Here is an 8501-nt window from a genome sequence, read left to right as displayed (position 1 = left end):
TATTTTAAATTGTAACTTGAAGAGACACATGATGATTCATATAGGGGAAAAGCCCTTTAGTTGTAATGACGGGGTGCAGGGACCCCCATCTCCTCGCCACATGCATGGACCAGGGACCCCCAGACCCTACCCTGTGGGCAGCGGGACGACTGGTCAGCGGTTTATGGTTTGAGTCCCGTTTACCGATTACGATGATTTTATTAGACTCAAGGACTAGACTTGATAAAAATTCAGAGAACTCAGATAGAAATTGTGTGTAAGCGCCGGGAGGGCGGTACACTGTAATGACTATTAGGGGCTGTATTGATTTCCAGCTTGGGTGTGAAAGGTTGAGAATCAAGCTTTAAAATGATTTGTAGGTGGCTTTGGCTCTAGGACTAATTGTTAGGCTTGAATTGAAGATGGCAGCAACTCCACCTCCAATTTTACCATTGTCTCTGGGGATATGGGCATTGGTGTGACTTGGTGGGGTGGCTGTATTTAAACTGACATATTCTTGCTCACCCAGCCACGTTTCAGTCAGACAAAATAAGTCAAGACAATTGTCTGATATGATTTCATTTACCAGTGTTCCTTTTTTGCGTAGAGATCTAATATTTAGAAATCCACATTTGATATTTGTATTTTGTGGTACTACTGTATTGGTCTTGATTTGTATCAAGTTTGTATGTACAGCTCCTATTTCCTTTGGTTTGTTCAGCCTATATGGTTTGTTCAGCCTGTACAGAGACTGTATAGTTTATATAGACTGTATAGTTTGTATAGTTCTATTTTGTATAGTTTGAATAGTTCTATTTTGTAGGATAGGTGGGGTAGGTGGCTGCACTGGAGGAAGCACAGAGAGCTGTGTAGGACTGCAACTCTGCTTCCTGGTCCTAACTCTGGGTGGTCATAATGAATCTATAAAATAGTCCATATTTCTAGAGATGAGCTTTGCACCGTCCCAAATTGGATGTATGCCGTCTCTCTCTATCAGACCAGTATTCCCCTCAAAGGTTTCCCAATGATTTATAAAGCTCACGTTATTATCTGGACACCACCTAGACAACCAGCGGTTGAATTGTCTCATATGGCTAAACATGTCATCATTAATCATGTTTGGCAGGGGACCAGAGAAAATTACGGAGTCCGACATTGTCTTTGCGTATGTGCAGACTCAACATTTATCTTCGTAATCTCAGATTTCCGAAGTCGTGTGTCATTGCCTCCGCAGTGGATTACAATCCTATCATAACGATTACATTTACTTTTAGCAATAAGTTTCAGATTTGATTCGATGTCGCCCGCTCTGGCCCCGGGGATGCATTTGACTATGGTTCCTGGAGTCTTTAATTTCACGTTTCTCATTATGGAGCTACCGATAACCAGAGTTGTGTTCTTAATGACACGACGCCGTTGCGTGCCATCAAGTGGAACTGAAGTCTCACTGTCACACTCAACGGGTGTAGCAGCGAGTGGGGAGAAACTGTTTGAAACGTGAAGTGGTTGGTGTCCCGTGTGCTTATGTTTACTTCTACGCTTCCGACCAGTAGCAACCACCCAGCCGTCTTGGTCCTGTTTGTGGGAGCCCCGACCAGCCGCTGTAAAAGTGAGGACCATTATAAAACACCACTTGGGTGTGATCTAGTACAAAACAAATATAAAAACTATAGCAGCATAGACTTGAATTCAAAACAAAAAAGATAAAAAGAACAGCGGTTCACAGTATGAGGTCCAATCTGTAATGGAACACAAACCTCAATTAGCCTCACGATTTACCATATAGTTAAAGTGCTTTCATGGTTGTACTCAGACTCAGATTCTGAGTACAACGCTACTCAAACAATCATACATGACATGCATTAAATGTACTTTGTACTGCTAATTAGCACATACCCTGTTAAGGTGATATGGGCATCCAGGTTGTTGGTAAAACAGTCAGTGTTTGCTCGGTCGGGACACCGTCTGTGTAATATAAACATGTCATGAGGACTAATATAAACATATCATGAGGACTTGCATTTTACTTGTAACAAAGACTGCTATGCTGTCGCAGTATGGACGCAAGCCTACCTCTAAACTCTGGTGTGTAGGCTTACACACACACACACACGCACGTTAGCCAGGCTCTTGTCAGTGTATTACTGGGTAGAAACACCGTCTGTGTAACAAACGTATCATGAGGACTCACACGTCATTCATCAAACACAAACTTTTATGCTGTCACAATACGGACGGAAGCCTACCTCAAGACTCTGGTGTGTACACACACCCACATTAGCCGGCTCTTGTTCGCCGCTGCGTCTAACAACGAGACAAGCATTTGCATAAATAACTGGGAGACAATTTAACTTAAAGGCTCGTTTGTGCTGTTGCAGTATGAGGCAAGCCTACCTTGGTTTCTCTGAACTGTGTACACACACACACACGCTGACAGGGCTTTCTACTAGATCAGAGCTCCACAGTTTCTGATAAAGAAAAGAGAATAAAGCATAAATAAACTGGAGGTTGTTGACATAGATCAACCTAGAGACAGGTAACCCTATATTAGTAAAACCAAGAGCTTACCTCGATGCTACGAGCACAAACAAAACGCCACCCAACAGCCTGACTGGAACAGGAAACAACCTGGGTAAAACACCGCCTATTCTCTATGCCTGGCCAGCTACCCTATATGCTGAGCTGTGGGGGTGGTGCTATGAAACGTATTGGTTCTCAGTCCCACTGATTACACTGGTGACACGTGGGGAGCCTGGAGCTGGGTGACTTTCTTCTCTTTAACCCGGCGGTTCTTGAACCAGATCGTTATCTGACTCTCTGTGAGCTGCAGAGCCACAGACAGGTCAGTCCTCCTCCTCTGGGTGATGTGAGGGTTGTAATGGAACTCTTTTTCCAAAAGCTCCCTCTGGTCTGTAGTATGAGTCCTTCCTGCTCTGCAGTGGGTTGGGTGAGGCTTCCTGTTGGGTAAACTAGCAGACTTCTGTCCTGGTAGCAAGGAGTCAGATGTCAACTTCCTGAGAAGCAGGTTGTGATGTCGGTCCGCTACAGGCTTTCTCCTGTCATGACATGTCCCCGCCCCTGTCGGGACTCGAACCATAAACCGCTGACCAGTCGTCCTGCTGCCCTCAGGGTAGGGTCTGGGGGTCCCTGGTCCATGTGGTGAGGAGATGGGGGTCCTTGGACCCCGTCATTACAACTAAAGGGCTTTTCCCCTATATGAATCAGCATGTGTCTCTTCAAGTTACAATTTAAAATAAAGCCCTTGCCACAAACGTTACAGCTAAAGGGATCCTCCCCATTGTGACTCATAATGAATGCTAATTCCTTTGACGATGTGTGGCTCGTGTATGGCTGGTCTTCCATATTCTCCTCCCACTCATCACAGTTTTCAGTGTCAGATTCAGAACAATGTGGAGAGAGCTGATTTACACCCATTGGGTGTAATATTCCACTGTTCTCTACATCAGCTTGTCTTTCTTCTTCTTTGGAGATGTTTTCACCATCATCTTCACTTTTCACTGCTAGTAATGTCTGTGGTGACCCATCAGCATCCACTGGTCTTTGGTGTAAGTCCTCATGTTCCTCTTTAATGTGTGGAGGCTCTGGTACCTCTTGCACCAGACTGGAGTTCGACTCCTGATGCTCAGGGTAAACCTCCTGTTTTAACATAGCCAGGTGGAAGGTATCTGGACAAAAGATAAATGAGAGTACGACATGAGAGTTTGCAACAATCTGGTCTATATCAGAAGAGTGTAAGATGCCATACTAATGTAAGATTATGAATACCATGCATGTTTTACGAATGCACTTTTGAATGAAGAAGGACTTGTCGTTTATCAAGTACACTAAACAGTTACCAGCTGCAATCATTCCTATTTACATACATGGGTAGTGGACTTTGACTGAAGTAAAACTAATGGAAGTCCTTGATGGAACTCATCCAAATCTATCTCACTAATTTATTAATGCATTTGTATTTAGGCCTAATGAATGCATTCTCAATGCATTCTAGCATGGTAGGTCTAACATGCACATATGTTAGACCTGCCATGCTAGAATCATCTCTTCTCACAATACATGATTTTATTCTCTTGATTGTTGCTTCAAATGATCCATGTATAGTGCCCCTAACATGCATGGTGGCCACTAGTATGGCAAAACCTTTTACGATAAACTATCAGCTTCATACACAATCAATGTCAAAACATGGCCAAACTCAACATGTTGTAATGTAATGTAATGTAATATAACATAATCTTATGTAATGTTGTACTTTATCCTATAGCATAGGCTATAGGCCTATTCTAATGTGATCATTGTGATGTAATTGAATGATTGTATTTATTAACAGATTGGAGAATTAGCAAAAACAATAGTACATTTCAAGCACAACTCAATACAAAACTGTTAACTGTAGACGACACCATAAAGCATTGCACTTGTTTACAATAGGGTCCACCATGTTCAATTCATCCTAACATTTAGAGACGTACAAATATACACTAATGTAAACTACAATATACACATATGTAAACTATATTGTTATTAACTATAATATTATTGAACTGTGTGTAAATCACACATACAATGGTGCATTGTAGATTAAAACATGTTTTTAGAATGATAAAACACAGTATGACTGATGGCCCATCAGGCTGACAGGCCATCACCCAGATGGGTCTGTGCTAGACCGCCCCCCCCCCCCTCCTTTTAGTCTGGTGCCATCACTTGAATGTGTACTTGAGCTGAGCTGGACTAAAGTTGAAGTTATTCACTCAGCTGTAGATTGTGTTAGCTAGCTTTGAGACGTGGCTTTACTACAAGCACTGAAGTCCCTGGTCAAAAAGCGACTCAACAAGAGACTCTCTGCAGCTGCTGCTGAAGAGATATTTGAGATCGTTGGAAGAATCATAACAGAGTACGAGGACCAAGCTTTCTGCTCCAAGCAGGAGATTGAGAGGCAGCGCAGAATACTGGATGTGGTTTTAAAACCACACATGAAGTTACACAGATCAGGTTGGTAATTCACTGCATTACAAACTGTTGAGTTTGACCATGTTTTGACATTGATTGCGTATGAAGCTGACAGATTATAGTAAAATGTATTGTCGTCTGTCCATACTAGAGGCCACCAGTCAGGTTAGGGGCACTACAAATGGATGGTTAGATACAATTCAAATAAAGTGCTGATCATGAATAGATGATTCTATTATTACAGGTCTAACATGCACATTTGCATCGAGAATGCATTTATTAAATAAAAATCCATTGATATGAGTGAGATAGATTTGGGTGAGTTCCATCAATGACTTCCATTAGTTTTACTTCGGTCAAAGATACACTACCATCTAAATTGGAATGATTGCCAGCTGGTAACTGTTTAGTTTACTTAATGAACAATAAGTCTTTCTTCATTCATAAGTGCATTCATTAAAAATACGTATTCATAATCTAACATTAGTATGGCACTTTACAGTCTCATGTCTTACTCTCATCATTTGTTTAGATGCCTTCCACCTCACTGTGTTAAAACAGGAGGTTTACCCTGAGCATCAGGAGTGGAGCTCCAGTCTGGTGCAAGAGGTACCAGAGCCTCCACAGATTAAAGAGGAACAGTATGATTTACACCAAAGACCAGAGGATGGTGAAGGGTCACCACAGACATTACTAGCAGTGAAGAGTGAAGATGAGCCTCCACAGATCAAACAGGAACAGGAGGACGTACATCAAAGACAAGACTATGTTGATGGGTCACCACACACGTTACTAGCAGTGAAAACTGAATATGATGATGAAAACAACTCCAGAGAGACAGAGCCTCTAGTCAGCACCTCAATTGAACACTTGGAAACACAAGCTGATGTAGTGAACAGTGGAGTATTGCATTCATCTACTGGTCTAAATGTCCTCTCTTCACATTGTTCTGAATCTGACACTGAAGACAGTGATGAGTGGGAGGAGAATAGGGAAGACCAGACATATTTAAACATACTGAAATCACACAAAACTCAAGTGGTAGAAGAACAATTGCATTTGAAGAACAAAACATCCACAAAACTATCACAACAAACTACATCCATGAGGAGTCACAATGGGGAAACCCCCATTAACTGTAACGTTTGTGACAAGGGCTGTATGTTTAATTGTAACTTGAAGACACACATGATGATTCATACAGGGGAAAGGCCCTATGGTTGTACCGTTTGTGACAAATGCTTTATTTCAACTAGTAAACTGAAAAACCACATGAGGATTCATACAGGGGCAATGTCATACAGTTGCACAGTTTGCAGCAAAGGTTTTATTATTAATGGAAATCTGAAGAAACACATGATGATTCATACAGGGGAAAGGCCCCACGTTTGTACCGCTTGTGACAAATGCTTTATTTCAACTAGTAAACTGAAAAACCACATGAGGATTCATACAGGGGAAACACCCTACAGTTGCACAGTTTGCAGCAAAGGTTTTAATATGAATGGCAATCTGAAGACACACATGATGATTCATACAGGGGTAAAGCCCCACAGTTGTACTGTTTGTGGAAAATGCTTTATTACAACTAATAAACTGAAAACACACATGAGGATTCATACAGGGGAAATACCCTACAATTGCACAATTTGCAGCAAAGGTTTTAATATTAATGGCAATCTGAAGACACACATGATGATTCATACAGGGGAAAGGCCATATAGTTGCAATGTTTGCACTAAAGGCTTTGTTCAAAATAAGGTTCTTAAGCTACACATGAGGATTCATACAGGGGAAAAGCCCTATAGTTGCACAGTTTGTGGCAGCTGCTTTATTACAAATAGTCAACTGAAAAAACACTTGAGGGGGCATGCAAGCCTGTGACAAGGGTTTTTGGTTGACCTTAAGAACGATCTTAAGGTCAAATGTAAATATATGTGCTATTTCAAATTGTTTTCACCCAAGTTACCTTGGTGGATTGTTAGGGGGTTGTGACACCTCATCTCAGATGTAATTCAGTCAGATAATCAGCTCATTGTAATTGAATTGTGTGATTTGCATGGTTTTGTCTTTATTCAACAGTAGTTTGTAATGATGGTGGGTAATTTTTTGCTTGGTTGCATCTCAACGGTTTACCATTGAGATGCAATTAAGTCAGTAAGTACTACAGTTTGTACAGAATGATAGTCACATGAATAGGCACGTGGATTAATGCAAGATAAACACCTATAGTTATGTAGACTGGCCAAGGTTTGGTCAAATGCATACTCTGTAAAATGTGATGATTGATACAATGATACAACTTATACAATGATACAAATAAAAACATCCTAAAAAAGAAACAGCCCATGCTTTGTTGTCTCCTATATTATCACACAAGTGATACTGAACTGAACGGTCTTCATTCCATACTCAATCCTCCTGTTGTACTGTTGTACCATAGTATTATTACATCATATTTGTAATTTGATTGTATACATTTAATAGTTGATAGTGGTTGACATGTTTGATTTTATACATGAGTTGCAATGCAATAGAAGACAAATCACAGTATGACTGACGATCCATCAGGCTGACAGGCCATGGTAAATGGTAAATGGTAAATGGTGCATTTATATAGCGCCTTTATCCAAGGCGCTTTACATAGATTGTGCATTACATTCACCCATTCAGACACACATTCATACACCGATGGCAGCGGAAACCATGCAAGGCACCAACCTGCACATCAGGAGCAATTAGGGGTTCAGTGTCTTGCTCAAGGACACTTCGAACTGGCGACCTTGTGGTTACCATCCGGAAACTCTACCCCTGAGCCACCGCCGCCCTCAACCTCAACCTGATGGGTCTGTTCAACAGTCTCATGAAGAAACGTCACACTCCTCCGTATGGAAAACTGATAATAACCTCACACGGTGACGTAATACCGTATGCGTATTACGGCATGGTGTGACTTAAATATAAAAAGGTCATGCTCTGACGTTTATTGTTAATGTTGCTCCAGCCTCCATTAGACATTGCTCTGTGACAACGTGCGTTAAACATGGTTGTGTTGAGATTAAGCCGCTCGTCGTAGTGTTTTTTTTAATCGATTTTGACATGTTCATATCTGCGAGAGTGCCCTGTGGTCAGTCACTGCAGGGACACCAGGGGACGCCCGTAATGCTCCATTACGAATGCAAAATATAATACAATGCCCTCTTGCCCCCAATGTTATAGAGGCATGAGGCGTGGTGCTTGTACAATGTATTAGTCCGTAATTTTCAATAAAGAAGTGTTTAAATTCCGTCTGTGACCGAATGCCACCCTTCCCTCATTTACTTCCTGTTTACATTGAGCGTAATTCCCGCTTTCACCTGATGCGCCCCCTCACCAGAGCCATGGTCTGGTGATGCGCTGTGCAGAGCCATATATGCGATGTTACTGAATAAATGATTGATCTAGTAACAATTTTATTCAGAATCATATTTATTGTCAAATCACAGGTGTATAAATGTAAAATAGATAAATGATAAAGTAACCCATTTGAATGATTTGATATTGCATCA

At 41.3% G+C, this 8501-nt stretch overlaps 1 long non-coding RNA gene across 1 annotated transcript; it reads right to left on the bottom strand.

Annotated features, from left to right (window-relative positions):
• Positions 1-1604: 1604 nt before the first annotated feature.
• LOC306926492 lies at positions 1605-2618 on the bottom strand. The gene is made up of 6 exons (XR_013790394.1): positions 2548-2618; positions 2374-2447; positions 2226-2283; positions 2053-2140; positions 1876-1944; positions 1605-1718 (listed from the first exon to the last, which is right to left on the bottom strand). It is a non-coding gene; the product is annotated as an uncharacterized lncRNA (long non-coding RNA).
• Positions 2619-8501: the final 5883 nt, after the last annotated feature.

The sequence above is a fragment of the Electrona antarctica genome (assembly GCF_951216825.1).
Source record: "Electrona antarctica genome assembly, chromosome: 7".
In the NCBI taxonomy this organism is placed as follows: domain Eukaryota; kingdom Metazoa; phylum Chordata; class Actinopteri; order Myctophiformes; family Myctophidae; genus Electrona; species Electrona antarctica.
This window is presented reverse-complemented; position numbering and strand designations above follow the sequence as displayed.